The sequence below is a fragment of the Paralichthys olivaceus genome, chromosome 22 (genome assembly GCF_024713975.1).
Source record: "Paralichthys olivaceus isolate ysfri-2021 chromosome 22, ASM2471397v2, whole genome shotgun sequence".
NCBI classification, from domain to species: domain Eukaryota; kingdom Metazoa; phylum Chordata; class Actinopteri; order Pleuronectiformes; family Paralichthyidae; genus Paralichthys; species Paralichthys olivaceus.
In genome coordinates this window covers 10,569,530-10,592,918 of record NC_091114.1, presented here as the reverse complement: position 1 = coordinate 10,592,918, position 23,389 = coordinate 10,569,530, and the positions used below count along the sequence as shown (strand labels likewise).

Sequence of the window (23,389 nt, the reverse complement as noted above, 5' to 3'; positions counted from 1 at the left end):
AATACATTTCTGAAGGGTAGAAGTACAGAATTTCTGATAAAATATATAAGTACATATGATCTGCTGTGGACAAAATGATCAATAACGTTCCCACAAGATTTAGTTTCATCAGAGATCTACAATCATGAAATGCTGCACAGTGCTTAACTGACCAGGGGTCACATAGCCATCTATATTTCAGGGCCATAAATATGAAGACGTGTGTAATACGTATGCAGGTCAGTGGCCGGGTCATTAACCAAATCCCTGTTTGTAATGAGGAGCACCGAGGTCTGAAAGTAGAGATCGAGATTCTTTTTCAACTTGCACCAGATCAATAATTAAGGGGGGGGGGGGTGTCTCTTTTCTGCCTGAGTGACTCATAAATCACTTAATATCCCATGTCACAAACCACGTGTGAGTCAATCTGACTTGTAAAGTATTTTAAATATATTTACTCAAATACTGTTCAGCTGTACTTTGAGTTATATGCTTTTTTTGTGCTTCTACGACTTAAATTTTTTAAATGTTTTTTTCTATTTGCCTTATCTTATCTCTTTTATTCAGATACAAAGTTAGCTTACAAAACATGTGATCATTTTATATAAACAGTGTATAGTACTTAATATTAGCGGCAATCAGCCCAATTTTATATTAAAATGTTACATTTTTATTTGATTTAGTTTTAAATGCAGAGTTTAACCCTCTTACGACGTAACATCTTATTAACTTAAAGATGAAAATATTTCTCCACCACAGAACAAGTCAAAGGAATAAAACTTATAATTAATCCAAATGAAAACAAAGTGAATGTAATTAATGAACAGAAATGTGTTTCTGTATGTTGGCAAATAATGTGGTTCATTAATCTTAGTCCATGCTTTCTTTCACTGATGAAGCCAAGAAAATCACCTCCAGTAGCAAGGTGCAAGTCATAAATATTCCCCTTTAATCCCCTCGCTGCTCATTGATAATCTGTATGACTGATCCAGTGGGTCCCACCTCCTGCTATTAAATGTCAAGGGTGAGTGTTCTTGACCTCTGCCCCCCCGCGCACATTTACTGGCACCCAGCGATGATGACAGGCCTGCATTTCATCACACATAGGCATTATGTCTCTCCGATAGATCCTCACAAAGAGACCAAGATGTCAATAGTTGTTCCTATGAGACATTAACGCTGTTGCCGCTGGTGTGACAATGGTCCCAGCATTGCATGGAGGTGATTGTTAATGCTCCCTGCTAGGACCGGAAAAAAAAATATGTCAAGATGAGCTTCCTGAAAGGCTACAATAGCAGGTTACAAGCAAAATTGCAGTAAAATATCTCTTTGAATGTGTATTTTCTGCTTTTAGCCCAAAGATTGCTGCGATCAGGGCGAAGTGAAAGCAGAGTGTTGAATAGGACAGAACAGATTTTTATGAACTGCATGTTTACAAGTTTGTCAAGGGTATTCGACAGGAGACAAACTATTCATTGCTCTGTTAGTTCTATATAACTTCGTTTTCGGTATAGCTTAAGACATACTGTTCCAAACTCCAGCTCCACAGCTGTCTTATGTACAATTAACATACCATCATAGGAGCCCGGAAAAATCTTTGAATTTGTGATGTCACTGAGATTGTTTACTGCTGTAAATTTTAAAACAACTGATTGTGATGTATGGTAATCAGCTATGGCGGTTACATCCAAGTGACATCACAGGTTTCAGAAGAATTCTGAAACTGCATGAAAAATTCAGATTTTTATTTATATATTGGGAGTGGGTCCTCTTTTTTTACAGTAGCCCAGACTGGACGCATTTTTTTTTAGTTTTTATGACAACTGAAGGTTTCCACAGATTCTTGTTCATGTTTGGGAGGGTGAGGTGAGGGGGATTCAGCTGCAACACTAAACTTCACCACTAGATATCACTAAATCCCACACACTGAACCTTTAAAACACCTCTTAAAAGCTTTAACTCTGATTGTTTTTAATGTTAATGCTGAGGAAGCGAAGTCTGAAACAAAAATCAAATCTAACATCAAAACCACAACAACTAAATGTCTCAATGTGCTTATGATGTAACCTGTTTCACACTAGAAGACAAGAACACAAAAGAGCCAGCTGGGATCACTCCCCTTCTTTGTATATTTCCCCATGGTATTTGAGCCTGATGCTCGACCATGATGTCATTGATTGCAGACCATCCAATATGGGTCCTGCTGGGAAGCCTGTGTGTGACTGTTATGGCTGTGTAATGAAAGACTGGGTGATGTCATTTCAGGAGCATGAAGACCACATGAAGACAAATTAGCACATAATGCAGCATTGACATGGAATATGTGATGAGACAAAACAAAAGTTGTGTATCTTTTCTTCTATTCAATTGTTTGACATATCCAAAAAATATATGTCAAAAACAAGCTATACCAGGGTTTTATCCAGACTTTAGAGATCTAGACAAAGAATTCTAAAAAATATATTAGATGTCTTTAGATTAAATATTTAAAGTTTTCAAGGTCTTCAATAGTCAAAAAAGCTGAGAGGAGTATAATACATTTTTAAACCCGGTGTCAAACATTTTGACTGACGGCTGAGAACAGCTGAAGGCATCCTGTGATATGACTGAACGAGAAGCCGAGCAGCTGCGAAAAGTATTGTAGTTTCTTTTTTTTCCCCCAATCCTGACAAATCTATGCATGCAGTCAAATGAATTATTTTGATGAAAGTTTATTGGGACTCCTTTTTTTTAACCACCTCTCAGACAAACCAAATAAACTGCAGTCACTTTGTGTACTGAACAAAAACAGGGCACTTTTAATGAAAAGCTGCTCGAGAGTGATCAGAAAAAAAAAAAAAATCCCTTAAAGCAACAAAAACCAAATAAACCTGAAAACAATTTCTTTCATCTGGATCCTCTGGGAAATACTGCTCGCAGCACAACAGACTGAGGTTTTCAGATCTTTGAGAAAATAGGGCATGAAATCTCAATTAGATGTGTCAAGATCTCGGGAAATTTCAATGCTTTTCTACACACACTTGACTTGACCACCCGGTGTCTCATTCTCCCCCTGAAATAGCCTTGTCTAAATAGCCTTATTGGAGAGCGGCATGGACAGCGTGGGCCTATCTTGGGGGTTGCAAGGGAGCGGAGGGGGAGCAGGTGCAGGGGAGACGACGATCGATTAGGTTGTCCACAGATAAAATAAGAAATCAAGGGGTTTTATGTGGCACCACTCCCTGGCAAGCCTTCGCAGAGAGTCCAGGAGATTAGAAAGTGAATTTCCCAGAAAACAAACAAAAGGGCATCATTAAACAGCAGCTGCAGACTGCTCACACTTTGTCTCGTAAGTGCAATTTGATCTTTGGCTCCCCCTTTAAATCCAAATGTCTTAGAAGTGGAGGGAGTTTCCAAGCTTTTGTCTGACTGAAAGCCAACCGTCCTCAGACTGTGGCGCGAGTCTTAACATGAGAAAAACTCAGATTTTTGAGTAAGTAAGCTCTTTGATTCGCTGCAGTTTCTCCTCTGTGTCTTCAGTATTTAGTTTCCTGTGCTGCTCATTATTGGGCCATTAGAACAGTAACATTTTAGCACATCGTGTCTTAATTGATGACACTGGCTTGTGTTGCTTCATCAAGAGCATCGTGGTGCACACAACAACAAGGACGCAAGGGTCTTACTTTGACCAGAGGAGACTTGGTCACAAGCTCATTTATTTTACTTCATGCGCTCCTTAAACAACAATGTTTCCTGTGAATAGCACAATCCATTTAAAGGCTATTTATGTGCTGCTGCCAACCTGGCAAACAAAAAGCACAGGTCAGGTTACCAGTAGCGACTCTACTGCCGGCAGTGCTTGTATCATTTCATACCCACTGACCAATTACAGGAGGAGAAATCAGTCCAGGAAAACCAGAGACCCATCATAACACAGAGGGGGTTTCACTGTGATTTTCATTGGGTTTTTAAAAGCATGAAAATGTCAACGTGCTACAACCACATGTGCAATTAGTTGTGATTATTGTCAGCCAAAATCTGCCTGCTTTTGTTGAGGTGTTTGGACTGTTGGCATTTAAAAGTCTTGTGCAGGAGCTCCAAAATGTCAGCGCTTCAAAAACAAAGGCAAAACAGCATTTGGGCTTTCTGATATTATAACCATGAATTTATCCAATTTGTTCTAAAGACACCTGAGTATTTCCATGCTGCTTCACAATTTTAATCCAATACATTTATTTGAGAACCCTATTTATAAATTTCAAGGGTAAAATATCTGATTGGCTTATAGAATATCATGCGATGTCTGAATTTGACTGTTTGCAGAGGTCGCATTGGGCTCTGGGACATTTTTCAATATTTACTGAGAGTTTACAATTCAATGGACAAAAACAACTGGCAGATTAATCGATAATGAAAATAATGATTCGCTGCAATTCTTAAATTAGTTTTGCAACAACAGTAAAATGATGTTTACATATGAATGTGTCAGTAAGAATAATACAACTAGAAGGGCACATTCACCATGTTGAAAAAAAGTGAAAAAACAATCTGGACCTGCCTGTTGTGTCTGGATCTGCTCCAAAATGTAATGGGTTCTATGCCTTGGGTCATTTCTCACCTCTTCATGGAAATTGGTTCAGTAGTTTTTGCATAATCCTGCAGACAAACAGACAGACAAACAAACAGCAATGAAAACATAACCACCCATGTGGAGATAATAGCAATAGAATACTAACCCTATAGTTATTTTTATTTTTTATAACTTTTATTGCCACTTACATACTCTTAATTGATCAACACTTTTAATTCAGTACTTGAAATTGCAGTGGAGTATTCTTTTAGTGCGGTATTGTTTCTCTTGAAATTAAATAACAGATGTTTAATGATGAGAATTATGTTTATGTTTATGTCAGTAAAATATCTTCCACTTGAGCAGGAAACAGTCTTTGGCTGGACATCAATTCATTATCTATACTGCTTATTCTTAAAGGGTCACTGGTGGGCTGCAGCTGATTCCAGGTGACATTGGGTGAGATGTGGGACAGACCCGGGACCACTCAAATGAAATCAACCTTACCCCAATCTGCATGGTTTTGGACTCTGGGAGGAAGCTGGAGTACCCACAGAAAACCCACACAGACACAGGGAGAACACGCAAACTCCACACACAAATGCCACGATCAGACTGGGATTAGAACCAAGTAGTGCTTGCGAGACTTGGTTATAAACTTACAACCTTACAGTGGATAATCAAAACAACAAAATGTCTGGGTATCATTTAACGCATAAAATGAAAACACACAACGAAATATTATGAGGTCATGTCTGTGGAAGCCTCCTGTTGAATCTCAAGGTGCGTCTGACCTTGTCATTTATTATGCATTAACCAAATCAAGAGTCAGAGATGACTTTGCTGGACTAAACACGAAGAGCCAACATTTCTCTGAAATGAAAGAAAGGATTTCATTAGCAGGCCAAGAGCGAGGGATAAATGTTATACATTCAGGTCAAACAAACAAGTGATGGGATGATTAATTATTTAGTCATGGCAGTTTGCTGAGATAATGGCTTCTCCGCCCTAATGAATTTAACTAAAGACAAACACGTAGGATCCTATTTTGGTGTGATTCACCTCTGCAGTGTCACATTAGTTCATCACTACAGTTAATTGCTTCTCTCCCAGAGAAATATTTGTACAAATTAGTCAGCCCGCTGTTACTCGGAAGATGAATTGAGCCTGTATCTCATTCATTATTACAAAGGGATTTATTGGGATGTGATTGAAAATGCATAGAGGACAAAGAGGACTTGCTCATTTATTTAGAACCAAAGCGATTCTTCTATTACAGGTGAACTCAAAGGAACTGAAAAAGGAAATGCTTTTCTCTGCTGCAGATATGAGAACATGAAGCAAAGCTTAGCGGTGCCATGATTGCATGTGAAGGCAATGTAGAGACGCACACATTTCTTGCTAACCAGCAACAACCACAAAGTCCAAGCATCGTTCAGCATCTAGCCAAAGGATGAGCCGGGAATCAAAACTACTTCAGTGAACCCCACACTAAGGTTTGGGACCCCCTGGAGGGTCGTGAGGCAACAATAAGTAAACAATAGGTTGTGCAAGGAAAAAAATACTATAAAATTTGAGAGGCAATCTTTTTAATTATTAATTATTATTCAGATTTTCTTTGTCCTCACATGACTCCTGAGGGGATTCTGGCACATTAGTGACAGCAATACTTGCAGCAGCTTAATTTACAATTCCACAGGAAACATCATAACATGTGCAGCTAATTTTTTCTGTCTCTGTCACCATTATCTTCGGGATCTGTGGCATAAAGTTTAGGGACCCCTGGGTTAGTGAACAACCCTCTCTACCTCCTGAGCCACAGCTGCCTAAAAGGTGAAGTCATTTGTCATCCGTTGAGATATCTCAGTCAGGAGAACAGGAGGCTGTGAAAAAGGCCAGTGCCACACTTACTGAATTCCTATCAGAAAGTTTCAGGCATTAATCACACGGCACATGTTTGTGAAGAGCTCGGTGAGATCTTTGGTTGTCGTGTCCGAATGTGAAATGCGTTCGCAAAAAAAAATCTATTTCGATTTCTGTCACAAAATGGAACATCCAGGTGAGAGGATAATCTCTTGCCACCTTTTCCAGGGCGGCAGACGTTGATCATACGGGTCTGTGTGTGATTATAGGGAGCTCAATTAACGTAGACCCAGGGGACAGTTCAATCACAGAGACAAACATTCCCCGAACATAGATTACGTGACCTGCAACCAATGGTTCATCTTAGCGCCATTGATTGAGTTGAACAGGTTTTGGATGTTGGGCCTCGCAGACGTCCACTTGAAACTTACAGGTAACTCAAGAGCCTGAAGAAAAAGAGGGAGACATTGACTGGTTGTCACTGCAGAGCTGTATTCCAGCACTGAGATAAGAAAAAAAGGAGAATCGTGGAAGGAGGTAAAAAAAGAGAGAAGATATTTGTGAGAGTGTAACCACCTGGTGAGTGTCAGTCATGTTGAGCCCGGTGCTGAGGCCTTAGCTCGGATTTCACACCTGGAGCAGCTTTATATTTGCAATTTTCCATCGACACAGTCTCGTATCTTCTCTTGTGCGATGTTAAACATACCTGCGGTTGCAATTGGGGGGGAAAAAGGATGAACATTCTACAGAGACTTGCATCACAAATCTGTTTGATACAACTCCCTTTTCTGGAGATCACACACAGGTCTCGTGAATTACTCCCTTTCCATTTCAAAGCGGCGCAATCGTTTTTTTTTTTCACAGCAAAGATATCTCATTTAAAATGGAAGCATAATTGAATCTGAGATCGCGCGCTTCCAGATATGGCGCCTGTTCCCCTGACACGGGCGTATCAGAAAGCATCCTGACGTTTTCAAAGTGGCTTTCATGCGATTTCATGAGAATATGGCTAATACGCTGCGCTTAACCAGATCACAATGGGCATAATCCTGTGTATGGAAGACAACCTCCCAGTGGCGCACAAATAATAAAGAGCCCCCTGTTGAAACAGACGAAACGCTTCAGTTGCTCCTGTTTGTTGTGACTGAGGCTGAGATTGAACAGGAACCACAAAAAGACAATTGTCTCCCTCTGTACGCTGCGCACGGTTCGTGGGCAGCAGGAGACGACATAAGCCGAAGCCCACGAGGGAGCAGACTTCTTAAAATAGAAACTAGACAGTATCCTCGTTTTAAAACTAGGAAAAGCCCCCTTGGTATCACAGAAGTGAGTAAGGCTACATTTAATCGCTGCGTGCCTGATTAGAATATAAATTCTCTCAAGTAATGTATTATTTGATCATGTGTTGCCATTGGTTACCTCTTTGGTAAAACCACTTGCTGCCCAATTAAGTGAACCTTAATTCACAAAGCCTATATTTTAAGATGGGCCTCACTCAATGCACTTCAGAGCTGGCTGGCTCATAGTTTGTGCTTTATACAGCCTCTGCCCCCCCTGGGAAAACAAGACAGGCCTTTTTTGAGCAAATCAAAATCAATAGCCATCTAAAGGGGGCGACTCTCCCAACATTAATCTTCTGGATCCACTAGCGATTCACACTGTTATTAATCAATGCTTTAAACCGGGGAAATTTGGCAATTAATCTTTAATTCTCTAATGTAACATACACATGGGCAGAAAAACAGTGCGGTTAAGTTACGCCAAGCTCGGAGCGTATTCGATACAAGTCTAATGAGGTATATTATGAGTCAGATGTGGTCTTTTCGAAGCAGCTGAGTGAGCAGGAAGAAGGGGGGGGCGTGACGTGGAAGGTAGAGGTCATTATGCTGAACATTTTCCAAAATGTACAAGCGCGAAGATAGATGACTTCAATAAGAATGGCTCAGTTGGTCCTCATGGAGATTATCTGTCCCTAAAAAAACCATCCCAGCTTAAAGATCATCATATGTCCCATGGCACTCTATGAACTTTAGGTGAACTTCATTACAGTGTTTAAAGTTTTTGGTATTTAAAGTGATTTGGTGGTTCTTTGGCTTGTTTAGGTTGATGAATTATCTATTGCTTTGGCCAAAGGAAGCCCCCAGGGGGTCTTTGTTGCACAGGATCAGACATGCAGTTCACTCTGCATTTGTCTAAGCCTTATGACACAGGTGAATCCACAATGGCACAGACTCAGCGAGAGCCTGAGCAAGAACGGAACAGAGGAGGAATCAGTCAAGCTTGTCGCATTGACCTACTTGACAGTGGTGTGTGAGCCTTAGAAGTAAGTGTCCGTCTTCTTCTTTCTCGCCGTCTCTCCTTCCTCTTGTCTGTCTCTCCTCTCTGTGTTTTGCTGCATTGTGTAAACAGAAAAGAGCAGAATAAATAAATCATTACGATAAAGGACAAAGCTTCATTTTGCTTCAAATAAACAATCAATTTCACTAATTAAATATCAAAACTTGTTTTTTTGCTAGGCTAGAAATCAAATTAGAAAAAGTTAGGTGAAATGAAAACAATACAATGAGCCAATCTCGGTGAAGAAAGAGGAAAAATAAAGGTTGCCAAGGGCACCGCTGAAGTTGGTAAAACATGATGCTCTGCGATTGTGCCACATTTCCACCTCTGTCATGTTTTCCAAATTATTACAGTCAAAACAATAACGTACTGATTAAGCTGCTGAAAGAGTCAAAGTTCATAATATTAGTTATATACAAGGTGAAAACAACCATCCGTATATGATGCATAATACATGTAATATAATATAGCTGGTAAAAACATCTGACTTGACCTGAAGTGGGTCTACATTAAGATCCAGACTGAAATAGTGCACCACACTGATGGCAGCTCAAAAGCTCTTGCTGTCACTCATTATACAGCTGCTATGGTAACTGCTGGTAAGGCTAAAAAGCCTGTTAAATAATATTAGAGTTGAACATGTGAACCACAAAGTATGTTTTCTGTCTCGTCTTCTTGGCTCTGCCTGAGCGACTTGTGTTGAAAGCACAGCGGCACGTGTGCTGCGGTTTGCAGAGTGATTTCTCCATGATGTGTGAGTGAATGCGTGATGAGTCGGCAGAGGTGCAGTTTGTTTGCATTTCATGCTACTTTAGGAATTCTCACCGCAGCACTGACATTTTATGAGTTTCACACAAGCAACTGATACATTTTTACATAACACTGACGCATGCAGCTAATTTGCAAGTTTTCTATTATTAACAATATGACTTGAATGTATATGTTTATCCTGTCTGGTAGTAGACTGACAGATAAAGTTTGAGAAAGTATACATTTGTTTTTATTCTCAAAGCGAGATTAAAAGGACAACACCGGTCTAATGCCAGTGAATAAAGAAGAGAGCAACAACTCTACAGCTCAGAGAAGTAATGGGGACAATTTGTGTGCTTGAGCTATTTTTGTGTACATCTATGCAGTCAGCCCTGTTCTTGGACGGACAATTAAGCATGTAGTTCGTCAAGAAATTGCTTCAACAACAAACATGTGACACATTTGCCAATCCTTCCTTCTAGTAATACATAAAGAAATCGTTTTTTGGGGGGAATTATAACAATGGGATATCGAAATTGAGTCTGCACATTTTACGGAGTCAAAATCTCAAACCCAAACACCGATTTACTTTGCAACATCTCTAAAGTAGACTAATCACACGTCTACTTGTAGGCTACGGTGTAGCTTTGAATTGGGCTTGAGTGATAGGATCTCAAGACGCATTCAGGACACTTAGTGCTGACCACTTGTGATTGGATCATGAAGGACGGATGTTTGACTCTGGTTCACGGGCCATGAAAATGTACAAAGAAAGAAGAAGACGGAGTCAGTACAGAACAATTTACACTAAGGAAAATAGAGACAAGGCTCAGACAGAGAACATAAATGTGGACTGACACTCTCACTTTCACAGAGCAATTTGAGGAAGAAAAGCAACACAAGAAGAAGCAGAAGAGAGAACTGACACAATCAAAACTCCCCTTAAAGCCCCAAATGGGCTTGTTTATATTCAGGTCTGTGTTCTGCTTAAATAAACAAGATGGACCATGTAAATAAGACAGCTGTGGAGGTGTCAGAGGCTATATTTTGTTTAAAAAGAGACATGCCGACTTTCCCTCTCGTGCTTTCAGTTTTAATGCTGCACTAGAAAACGTGCCTGGCTATAGATCAGTGGTTAATGCATGGACACAAGATAGATATAAATCTTCTCAACGTCCTCCTAGTAGGAAAGCAAATAAGTGTATTTCCCAAAAATTTTGAACTACTTCTTTCACAAAAACTAAGACAATACAAAGAATCCCTCGTAGACTGACACAAAAAAAAAGAGTCTGGCCTTCGACGCACCGTGTAGAGAGGAAGCCAATCCTCACATTGTTCACTACAAACTCTACATTTCACTTGTTTTATTCTCCGTCATGGCAGCTACTCCCGACACGGGGGAACAGTTTAGCATCAAACTGCCAGTAGTCGACAGCTCTGGTGTTTAGGGAAGGAGAGCGAGAGAGGCAGGGAGCGTGTGAGGAGAAAGAGAGAGAGAGAAAGAGGGAGCTGTGGAGGAAGAAACGTGGAGGCACAACAGGTAGCTCTGTCAAACTCCAGGGGTCTGCCTGGCTGATCCCTGCCTCTCATTAGAACAGAAGGATGACACACAGGCAGTGCAAGAAGAGGGGAGGATTCTGGGGAATGAGGCTGAGGGGGAGGAAAGAAACAAGAGAGTGGGAGGAAGAGGAGGCAAAGTGGGCTCCTGAAAGCCCCTCCACTGACAGGTTTGGTGTTGCTGAGATATGTTTCAGGAAATGTTGGTGGTGAAACAAATCTTCATGAGAGGGGAGGACCGAGCGGGTGAAAGACATGTAATTGGGAGTTGTGGCATGACAGTGCGCCAGGTGAATCCCCCTGACCCACTGCTTCTGGAGGTAACTGGAACTGCAGAGCGAGCACAGGGGGAGAGGAGCAGCCACCAAGGTTTGAAAAAAGTCTCTGTGGGTGTGGAGAGAGTGGATACACAAGAATCCTCCTCCTCCAAATACGTACAGAGGCACCACCAGTGTGCACACGGTCCTGGTGACTCTCACACTCGAGTTCTCCAACACACAGTCACAATCTTAGAAAACCCAGCGACAACACAGAGACAGTGAGAGCAGCTGTCAAACACCAGGTACGGTACCAGAGTCCTGCCGCCTGTAACGTCAGAATCTCATGCTCCGGTGAACACGCGGGGACCAGCATGTCACCATGTACACACAGAGAAACTGTGAAGTGCAACGAAAATATATAAAAAAATAGATGACAACTTGACACATACCAAGAGAAATAAAATGGCCCTCTGTCAAGACGGGTCAGCGGAAAGAATGTGGCCACGAGCTGCTTTGTCATGTTTTAAAGAGAAGTAATCTGATTACACGTGGAAAGCAAATAATGGCACATTCACGACTTTATTTCAGCAGCGAGTTGTATTCACATACTAACGCAATAAAACCTGAGGATAACACATGTACACAAAGAATTTTGGCTCTGCCCGTGTGCCAGCTTTGAAACTCAGCACCTAGGGAACATGAAAAAACAGCTATTAATTATTAAATGTCTGACCAGCCACCCGCCTCCTTAAAAAACTACAGCACAAAAAAAAAGCAGTGTCTAGACACAACATTGAATTACTGTCGCATGACTTGTTGATGTGCAGGCTCTCAAGTATTTAAATGATTATTTCAGCCTGATGAACACATCCAAATAATGGAGCTGGTTCCTTTTCCATGGAAGCTGTCAAAGCTTTTCAGAATCAGCTGTATTTGCTATGTATGTGTAAACATACTAGGAATTTAATTGCACTCAGTGTACTTCCACAAATAGACATACAGTTCAAACAAAACCAACATTACTACTGTGTGCAAATAGAAGAGGACAATAGTGCACTAGATACGCATGTATGTGAATCATCTGACTTTCATGAATATTTGACAGATACTGGGTTATTTTTTTATTAACTGATTATATTTCTCTAAATTTCTCTTGATTGCTGTCATTTTAATTTTTAATATCATTCGAAAATGGTAACAAAAACGAGGGTTTTTATTTTTGGTAATTTTGTTTAAGTTTTTTTGGTCATATAATACATGTGAATTTAACCCTTTTAACACCTCCCCATTTAAATGTAACATCTTCAGAGCATTATAATGAATTTAAACAGGTTAGTAACATTTTGAAAGTAACAAACTGCTCTTGAGGTTTATCCTCTCCTTCCAACTGTGTAGGAAAACCTATGGTGCCCTTCAGCCTTCCAAAAAGGCAAAGAGCCTCTACTGTCAGTCTTTTGTTTGCCTGTTCTATGGGCTTCAGTAGAATCAATATGGCCGACACCCTGGAAGAGGAACCACTCCTGACGTAGATATACAGCGATGACATAAATTACATAAAACATACAAGTCTTAAACAAGAGCTATACCTAAAAGTGACTTATATATATATATATATATATATATATATACACACACAAAACGATCTTTATGAAGAATACTTCTTACGACAAAGTCTAGCTATATTTAACTCATTGCTTCACCGTGTTCCACAGCTGGAATTTTAAAAACTGAGGGCACTAACGAGTGGAGGAAATATTTAGCTCTGGAGAGACGTCTCCATATTGTGGCACTTCCTGCTGGAGAGACACTGCGAAAAAAAACAAAACAAAACAGGAGGTGAGTTGCTGTGGTGGTGTTTGAGGGGGGGGCATAACGACAACCCATAAAATTTTTAATGCCCCCACACCCAAGCCTTTTTAGTGAGACACTCAATTATTGATACATTTATGGTCTGTCCAAGAAGCTGCTGAGAGGTATAGGCCAGTGGGACAGCGCAGGGTTACTGGCTAAAAACAACAAACTCCCCCCAGTCGCGCTTGTCAAGTATCCAAATGAACGAGGGAGCGTCAACACACAAATTTCTGGTTCAAGCAATAACATTTGAATGTCAGAAAATAATTCTTGTCGTAATATTTTCTAATATTAGAGCCACGGCAAAGGCCATGAATGGCCAAGGGGGAAAAGGAAATGACTTACTACTTGTGCCCCTGACAGTTCATAATTCCATTTCCAATATCTTTCCCTTTAAAAGTTTAAGGTCGCTCCTGCATTTACTTGGCATATCTCATATATGTCTTTTGAAACCTGCTTCTCCTCCTCTTTGCGTTTTCCTTTGTCATTCAGCAGCACGTCATGTGACAGCTCGAGTGAAAGCTCCTTTATTATTTGCCAGCCATCACCTGCCCCTGCATAATCGCCCAGAATGCCTTGTAATTACACCTCCCCTGAAAAAGGGTATCAGAGGCACGGCATCGCGAAGAATGATGATTCGATGAAGGCGGACTTAAACAGCAGGCCTCGGCTTCTGCCTCGTCGTGAGGCGGGGGGAAACGGATTTCACATTTTCCACGGATGGTGGCCCACGTTCGCAGGCAGCAGGTTTCAGTGGACGATACAAGTCCTTGTCGTACCACGTAAAACAACTTCCTCTCATACCTAGAGCAAACGAAAATGCTCCCACAGGAGTCGAGTTGCTAAATTACATAGCAGAAAGTACAATATCTTTAGCTGGGTCGGTTCACAGGATATCTCGTGATTTTTTGGGCAAAAAAGAAAAATCCAGTTTTCCCCAACATAGAGCTAAGTAATTACAAGCTATGTGGCCACCGCCGGATTCTAATTGGAAACAGAGTGGCTCTATTCTGGCTGCCTCCTGTCACTGGATATGTCACTTGTAATGTATGGCATCCCACCCACTCGCTTCGAGATCACACCGAAGCTTAATGTTGAGCCTGTTTTCCACTCGCTGGCCGCCCAATTTGCAGCTATGAAAAAAAAACTGCCCAAACATTTCCTCCTTCTCTTTGTTCTGCTTGCATCTGGATCAATGCTTTTAACATGATTGGAATTAAATAGTTTGAATTGTTTTGATAATTTTTGGGGTCTTACAAAGAAAAATCCTTGATTTACAACACAGCATGCAGAATAAGACAGTGGGGATGTGCAGCAGCATAGAAAACATGCTGGCTGAACCGAGACTACGTGAATGGGAGGCTCAGACACACATGCCCTTAAGACGAGTGATCTTTCGCTGGATGCTGACACTTGCCAATTACAAACCACCCACATCCCACTTGTTTTTAAGAGTAATTAGTCGGGCCCAGTGTGTATTCCAGGAAGGTCTTGAGAGATGAGAGAAATCCGCCACAGGTCAGCCAGCTCAGTGGAGGGTGTAGTGCTTAGAGAGCCCCTCTCCATTCAACTCCATGCCTGAAATGTGTGGGCTGCATTGAAGTGGAGTAAAAGGAGTGAAGGTTCGGCACGCTTAACGCCCCCGGGGTCAGACGCGATCATCATCACACAAGAACCATAAAGGAAAAAAAAAAACCACACATGATCATCAGCTGCTGCTGCATCATAGATATGACAGATTCACTTTGGCAGATGAGGAGAAGATCTACATGTGGTGTGCAGTCCAATTAGATTCTGTAGATAAGTCTTCATTCTGCTTGTGTAGTAGAAATGAAATATTTCTGACACATTTTAATAAGTGGGAACATTCAGCTCTCGAGCATATGGCTCTCCGTGCTGATGAGAGCAGAAGTAAAAGTGTGACTCTGGAGACGCCGTTATCACTCGTGAAAATGAACAATTGGGGCTGGAAATAGTTGTCTGAAGCCTCATACTGTTTCATTAAATGGGTACTTTAATGATAACTTCCAATGAGAAAGGAGTGTAATTAGTAAGTGTGCCTGCAGACAGGGTTTTTGTTATAGGAGACGATGTTCTGACCCAAAATGGATCTTAATCAGATCAATGGATGAAGATCAAACTTGGACCGAAACATCTTGGGTCTCTTTATTAACAGATTTTGTTCTTAAGTTGCCCGCAGGTAAACATGCTGTGTGGACAGCAAAAGAAAGGGAACAGAGAAATTAGCCAAAATGTTGTCTGTACCTTAAACAACTACACAAAATAATCACTATTTGAGTTTTGTGTGGAGAAACATCCGACTTAAAACAAATCCAGTCAGATTGTACGACGGACAGAAGATGGAGTTTTGATGCGGATATTCGCTTTCTACACCAGAAGCCCCAAAATTTTGTGTATGTAGAAAAAATTACAAATGCGGACTGAGATTTGAGAATACAGAGAGGAATCTGCTAATTTTGAGTCAGAGTGTGTGTTTAATCAGATTTGTAAACATGTAAAAATTAATGTGTAAACATATTTCATTTTTTTGATATTTGGGAGATTAGAGACCTCATTACATATTTAAATTTTGTTTGTACATGTTTACAAGTTCTGATTACGCACATGCACAGATTCTGAATACACTTTTGCAAATTCCTGTACAAACGCACACACTCAAATGATATTGCTTTAATATCGGCCCCATGCAAAATGTTAAGGCGCGAAACCCAGACACCATTTTGTGTAAAGGCCATTGGACTACCGAAAAGTAAAACATGTGACGTGCATGTTCTAATTCTGATAGTCCTGAACATTTACCCTCTGGAGTCGGAAAATCTTGTCCAGCCTCAGAACTATTTGCACTTTGTCTCGCTTTATAGGATGAGAGGGCACATTAATCACAAACACCAGAGGAAACAGCACCTCTGGCCTCAGCCCAGAAAGTTTGACAGTACATACAGAAGATTGTAACAATAGTTGTGCGACTTGCCTGTGACCTTCTGTCACGGCATGATAAATACCTGGCGGTGGTTATGGTCGACTGAAACATCATGGGACACTGATGGGAGCTTTGTTTCAGCCTCGCATGCAGCGCTAACTCCTCCTATTTGTCCCAGTTGACCCCTAATTTAACATATTTACTGCTTTTAAACACAGCAGATGGTGGGGTTGCTCTTGCAGTAGGCAGGTCATGAAAATAAAAATCTCAAGGAGCTAAAGACTGATTTAAAAATCACGAGGGTTTTATTTAGAGGTGGGCAGGAGAAACGCTCAACCTCCATTAGTTTCTTTTCTCCTGTTCAAACTTAGCTCTCATCTCGTCGTCAAGGTTTCGTTTGAAAAGCACCGTGTGTGGGAGAAGGAGTGAGATGCATTAGCAATGTTGTGAGCAATTTCTAGTCCAAAGTGCGCCTTGTCCTGTAATTGTTGTTTAATCGGCGGTGAAATGTTGTTTTCTGGTTTGACAGTTTACGAAGGACATCAGGAGGGAAACACAGTGACTACGTCCGCCTCTGATGCTGATGAACACCAGAGCGAGCTAATTGCTGATAACATATTTCTCGATAATAAAAAATCTTCCCTGATTGGTGGGATAATTGGGGATTACTTCATATGCGTCTCCTTGAAAAAACAAAGGATGTTCCTCACACGTCCACTGTGGACGGTGGAAGAGTCTACCTGCCTCTGACAGAGACTGAGCAGGCGTCAAAAACGAAAACGGTCATCACACTGCAAGGATCTCTCGCTCCCCATTCTTTCAGCCGATGCACTCCACCCTCTTTATCTCCCCCTCCATCTCTCTCTCTCTATCTCTGTCTCTCTCTTGCTTTATCAAGGCACTGAGACCCCCTGGGAGGCTCTGATCTCCAGTGCACATCCTGAAGAATTAATGACTTCTAATGTACCAGTTAATGCAGAAAAGGCGGAACATCCATCATAACTGACAATTTAATGGCGCTTTCATAGATGGGCCACTCACATCTCTCCCATTCTCCTTCACCATTCTCCCCCTCTTCCTCTCCGTCACCGAAGACACACACACACACACACACACACACACACACACACATGTACGTGTAGGATTACAGCACATATACAACACATACATACAACAGTAACATTATCCCCCTCATTGACTCCAGGTTTCTACAAGGTTAGGGATTATTTCATAGGAAGGATCCATTACATCTAATCAGGTAACTCTTTATATTAAGATGTATGTAAAATGTTAAGTAGGTAGCCGTGCATGAATAACAACAAGTCAAGAACTAACTGCTCAGTAATGGATAGCTAGTAAGGCGTTCCATTAGGAATCTAAAAGTAGATCATGAGTTACTTGAGAACAACCTGCTACACACCACACTATGTGAATGAATGTGTTATGATTAGTTCTGCATGTATAAATCTGCACACTTCACATTATCTTTCCTGATAAACAATAAAATCAGCAGATACAACCTCCATAATCACTGACTGATCATTACTTTTCTACTCATAAGTTACTATTGTTGTGTCATATATTAGAAATTAGAGCATTATACTGAGTCATTACCAGGGACGCTTTACTACTTCACGATCCCCTCACCGCTACTTGTAAACGAGGAAGTAGCTGGGAACTGTATCAGTAGATCATGAATTGCAGAAGCTAAAAATAGTTCCTCATAAACATATTAACTTCCAAACCTTCCAAACATGTCGTCCTAAGAGCACATTTAGTTGACATTTACAGTAAAGTGTGCAGAATTAATGGATGTCCGCCATTTTGCTTCAGGAAGGTTGCGCCAGAGGATTTCACAAGCGCACTGGTCAATTGTGTTGTTGGACATGTGAGAGATTGTGCATAACATGTCATACGGTTTTAAATAAACGTTTAAAAGAGGATCTAATATAACAACAGATGCATATCAACAGATATCTACAAATTTAGCTGCAGTTATGAATATTCATGTTTTTGAAATGCATACATCTCACAAAGCGTCTTTCAGCTTTATTGTTTTGATTTTATAATCAGCAACGTCACTGGTTTGATTCAGTCTCACAGCTCTGATCATTTGTTTCAGTTGTTTTCAACCATATTCTATATAACAGCTTTATAACTATTTTATCATTTCTGTTGTGGTTAAAAAAATTGGTATGTATGTAAAGTTTTTGTGAAGAAAACACTGTATCTGCCAACACTTCTCATCTGGCAAACACCATCATGCTATGAGAGTGTTCCTCAGCAGCAGGGACATGGCGGTCAGATGGTTCACCTTTCAGCCCGACAATGACCCGGATCGAGAAAACACTTGATTTTCGGACTGTCCTTGAGTGGCTGAGCCAAAACCCAGACTTAAACCCCCCAGATCGTCTGTGCAGAGACCTGACGATGGCAGTTCACTGACACCTCCCTTCTAATTTGATGGAGCTTGAGAGGCTCTGCCTGGAAGAACGGGATAAACTGGTCAAATCCAGGTGTTAGTGCAAAACTTGTCGAGACACGCACAAGAAGAGTTGGAGCTGCAAAAGGGTATTTTTTAACGTCTTGCAATAACTTTTTTTAAGGAGAGATTTTATGATTCTGATATTTGCAAAATTGTCCAAAAACATATTTTGTTGGTTGATGAGCAAAAATGCGATTTTATCCATTTATCTGATATATATATGATATACGAAACTATTCATCATCTGAGTGTCTCTTGTCTTGGTAATAGCTCAGGACTGTGTGTACTATTACTGTTAAGTTACATCATTTCACTGAAGATAATGTCATCTAACCAGAAGGCCTATTTGAAAGCACATGCATTTACCCTCTTGATATGTCAATCATACACAAGTGTGCATTTTGTAGGTGGGATTTTATATCTTCTGCTAGCATACCTGCCAAGATGTAGAAGTCAACTGGCTGGTGCAACATGGATTTGTTAAAAATAATCTCAGTTAAAATAATCAATTTTTGACAGAAAAGAACTGAAAACGTAATTCTTCAGGAAAATAAACAAAAAGAAAACATGTCACACTCAGCAGTGTCTTTTGGTGTCAACTGCTTGATTTGCACCATCCTCACACCTTGCACGTGTGGATGTGCAGTAAACATGACAACAGTCATACATTATGTTGCTGTAATACGCCTCACTGTCACTGAACAGACTGCGGGAGACTTATTCTGCTGCCCAGGCTCTTTGAGTTGATGTAGAGGACCAATATTCCCTGGAACAGCTTGCACAGGCAGCTAATGTCCCTTTCAACACGTCTAAAATTATGTTCAGAGGACTGTCCAATCAATGGGATTGTCCAGAGATGGGAGACTGAGCCACCTTGTAGCCAAATGAGTCGGTGTTTCATAATGGCGAGCTAAATTTATTATTATTGCAGTGCCATAAATGGTCTTTGCAGGGTTTAGTCTGAGAGGAGGAGAAGGGAGTCGACAGTTTTCACTCTGCTATTTGCAGATACCACAAACATACCTGAAAAGCGCTAGAGACAAGAAAACACTGTAAACTCAGCGTAGTGGCTGGATAAAGACATCACACAGCAACAGAATTACTGGAGAGGTTGTGCGAAGACGAGAAGACATTTTTTACTCCCTGATATTGGGATTAGCCTCGATAACCCATATCAGTTGGGGATCTACTACATATTTAATGGAAAAGACTCTGCATCCCTGTATTATATGACATTCGGTGTATTTACTGTAGTAAGTAGCATGGAGAATGGCAGTGAAGGCAAATTCATAAATACATGAAGCACACTTTTCTGTGGTGTTACTTATCAAGAGGCTCAAAAAATAAGAAAATCAGTTTGTATTGAACAGGCGGATGGTAGGAAATCAAGTAATTGTCTGTGACCTGCGACAAACCATCAGACAGACGGGCAGTAAACTGATCAGATGAATTGCTACTGTAAGTGCAAAAACAGGACCTGCAGGAGAGGCACGCATCGACTGGGAAATGATCACTATTGTGGAGTCAATTACGGAATTCAGTTTATTATTTCAAGTTGCGGAGGCTCTTGTCTTCAGGGTAAAATCATTCCTTCTAGTCACTTTTCCCCAAAACACTTATTGTTACACAGCCGCCCTCCTACATGTTTTATAAAAGAAATTGCTGAAGCCTCCTGTGCTTTTGGTTCACGGGGTAAAAAGTGAGCTTATAGGGAATCACAGCGAATAATGAGAGAAAGCGAATTCTGGCTTTTTCTTTGATTCCACTGGCCAAGCAGCAATCTGAACTCAAATAGCCGTCGGTAACCGGTGAATGATGTTTAGCGCCAGCTCATTTAATTCCTTTATTATTTCTCAGCGAGCTCTCTGCTTCAGAAATCACAGGAAATTGATTCCATTATCTGTATCACTTCTCCACTGTGCATAGCACCTGCATATGAAATGCAACACACCAGCCATCTTAAAATCTCTGCCATTGAAGTGACATTACTATTGTCATGGCAACAAACCCTCTTCTCCAAAGAGGAACTGTAGAATGCATCATCCTGTTTTTGGAGTCAGGTGCATCAGAATTAAATTGAGTGCACACAAACAAAATCATTATTTCAAACACCAAAAAACATCCTTTTGTATGACAAGTGCTGCAAAACAACCTATAGCACAACAGTGTATGAACATCACTGTATGTAAGTCAGCCCGTTTGTGTGTTAGTCTGCTCAGATCACCCTGTCCAAATAATCCAGGCTCCAGCTATCATTTGCCTGCAGCATGCATATGAGCTGCACTGAGCTCTTGACACGACTACAGCACGGTACATCACATTTATAGCTTATCTCAACATATGCCTCCTGCATCCACAGACATTTTACTGACATTTACATAGTAATACAATGATCGTGCAGAAGGCACAAAGTGAAGCAAGCTTTCAAACTCATGCTCATGTTTCTATAGATTTGTTAATGAAAAGGTGATTCATATTTTGGATATTAAAGGTGCCCTGTGGAGTTTGTGATGACGAGGAATGGTTTTATTGTTACCTTCGCCGAAGAGGTTTCTTTTGACGTCTGCGTTTGATGGATTACGCTAAAACACCTCGCACAGGTCCGTGAATTTTTCTCACTTTCTTCTCGTTGTGAGATTTTTAAACATTTTCGTTTATTTCGGAATCCATGGATTTTGATTGAAAACATTAATTAAATGAAATAACATAAAAATCCAGATCCAGTGAATTTAAATGTTTCGGCAGAGGTGTGTGCTCTCAGAGTGTCACTGTGTGCAAAGAGTTTACTTTACAAATGGAATAACAAAAAAACAAATACAACAATTTTCTTTGTTTTAAAATAACTCAAAAGGGTACCTTTTAATGAATATTTGTAAATTCACTCTCCTCAAAACTCAAATAAATATTGTTTTTAATTTGTTAATTTCTTAGTTGTGATTCCCCGTGCTACACATTTCCAGAGGAAGGCCCAAATGAAGAGATCTCCCGTATTGTCAAACTGAGAGAAATCATTACATGTGCGAATGTGGCAGTTAGAACCTCAAAACACCTCTTAGCTGTACAATTTGCTGCTCATTGCAGAATTCTGTCAAAGAAAGGAGCAAAGGACCGAGTGAGAGGGGAACATAAAGGCTTTTGATGTGCCTATACTCAAGGACATCGACACAGCACCTTGCAAAATCTAATTTCCAAAGTGTGAAATTCCCCCATTCTCTCCCATGATAGCTTCATTTCATAGTGAAAGCTAATTATGGTCTCTATAATTTCTTTCAGCGCAAGTTACCAGTCAGACAAATACAGAGCGACGCATCAAATGACATAATATAATTGCTTTGGCAAAAACAAAATGCTCTTTAAGGTACTTGTTAATATAGTGCTATATAAACACATATATGAGATTGCCATCATAAATATAGCAACTATTTTCTACATTTAGTTAGTGCAGGATACATGTGTCGCCTATCTTTACAGTCTATGGTTTAGTGATCACTTTCAGTGGGCTTTACACCAAGTTGAGAACACGAAGAGAAGGCCGACAACACGTTTGTTTTAGTCCGAGACCCTGGTGCTAGTGAAACATCTAGTGGCAGTGAATATGACCTTTTAATAGAGAGTATAATCGTTTTTTCATCCTGTCTGGGTCTGTATGTATGTGTCACTTGAGGTTACTGAAGACGTTTTCACTTTCTGTCTGTTTCCTCACATCCTCTCACACATCGCTGAGCCTATTCACAGTTTTTTCTCCACTGGAGCAGCTGTCTCTTCCTAACCCAAGTATAAAAAAAGCCCAACAACAGTTTTACAAGCAAAACAAACAGTCAACCCACCTCACTGACATTGTCTTGTTAAAAAAAGAAAAGAAAAAAGGCCCAGCCAGATTTAAGATTCACTAAGGTTGCAATCTGCATGCTAAGGCCCATCAATTTTTCATGGCTCTAACACTATGAGCACTCACAGCCAGAAGGGGGTAATGCAAAATTGATTTGTGTATTAAAACTGCTTAGCCAAGCAGGCATCACTGGGAAACGTAGTGATTACCCCCTCGAGACTTGAGCAGGCCATGTTTAGACAAAGTGATGGAACAGGGCGACTGTCCACTTACACATGAAAATGACTGTTATTTACAATATTCTAAAGTAAATTGAATATAGTACTCATTATAGAAAGGTATATTAATTAGGCTGCCGACGGGAAACCTAAATTATTTACAGCATTTATGCAGCATTTTTTTTTAAAACATCGTGATGGAGACAGGAAAGATGGGTCACATATGAGTCTTACACTTGAAGCCAGTGAAGCGAGGCAAGATGACACAGGTGATATCAAAAGCAATGATGGACATCGGTAGGATGTTCTTTGAATTGTACACTATATAAATGATTGTGTGTGACATTATCTGCGCGACGATTGCTCTAATTCTTATAGCCAGGTCCTTCAAGTGTGGTTGGAAGCTCTGGATAAAGGGGAAACTCAATTACTGGTATGCCACCACTTCTGCAGTCAAGATATAAAAGTCGTCGAAAACCTAGAGATTCAACTGAGTTTCAAGGACACCTGTTAAGGAAACACAATCACTACGGTTTATGATTTAGACCATAGACTGTAAATAAAGATGGGCAACCCATCTCCACTTCCTCCCTTTGTATAAAAATGAACTGAAATATCGGGTAAGGGTGCCATTGGATGTTTTTGATGTCTTTTGGGATGGAAGCTCATTATCGAGGTCTCACTCTCATTACACAGACTCGGCCAATCATCACAAGTTTTTTTTTTGCCCAATTTTTAGCATCAAATAATTAATTCAAACCAAACTTACC

The 23,389-nt window shown here is 40.5% G+C and overlaps 1 protein-coding gene across 2 annotated transcripts in view; it reads right to left on the bottom strand.

Annotated features, from left to right (window-relative positions):
- Positions 1 to 23,389, bottom strand: part of elavl2 (ELAV like neuron-specific RNA binding protein 2) — a 135,741-nt gene that overhangs the window by 31,436 nt on the left and 80,916 nt on the right. The window contains exons 3-4 of one of the 2 annotated variants that reach the window (XM_069518595.1): positions 8,689 to 8,783; positions 4,517 to 4,614 (exon numbers count right to left, since the gene is read on the bottom strand). The gene's annotated coding sequence lies outside the window, so the exon portion shown is untranslated. Of the gene's footprint in view, positions 1 to 4,516; positions 6,060 to 8,688; positions 8,784 to 23,389 lie in introns of those variants that run through there. The other variant, XM_069518596.1, reaches the window with a different exon arrangement.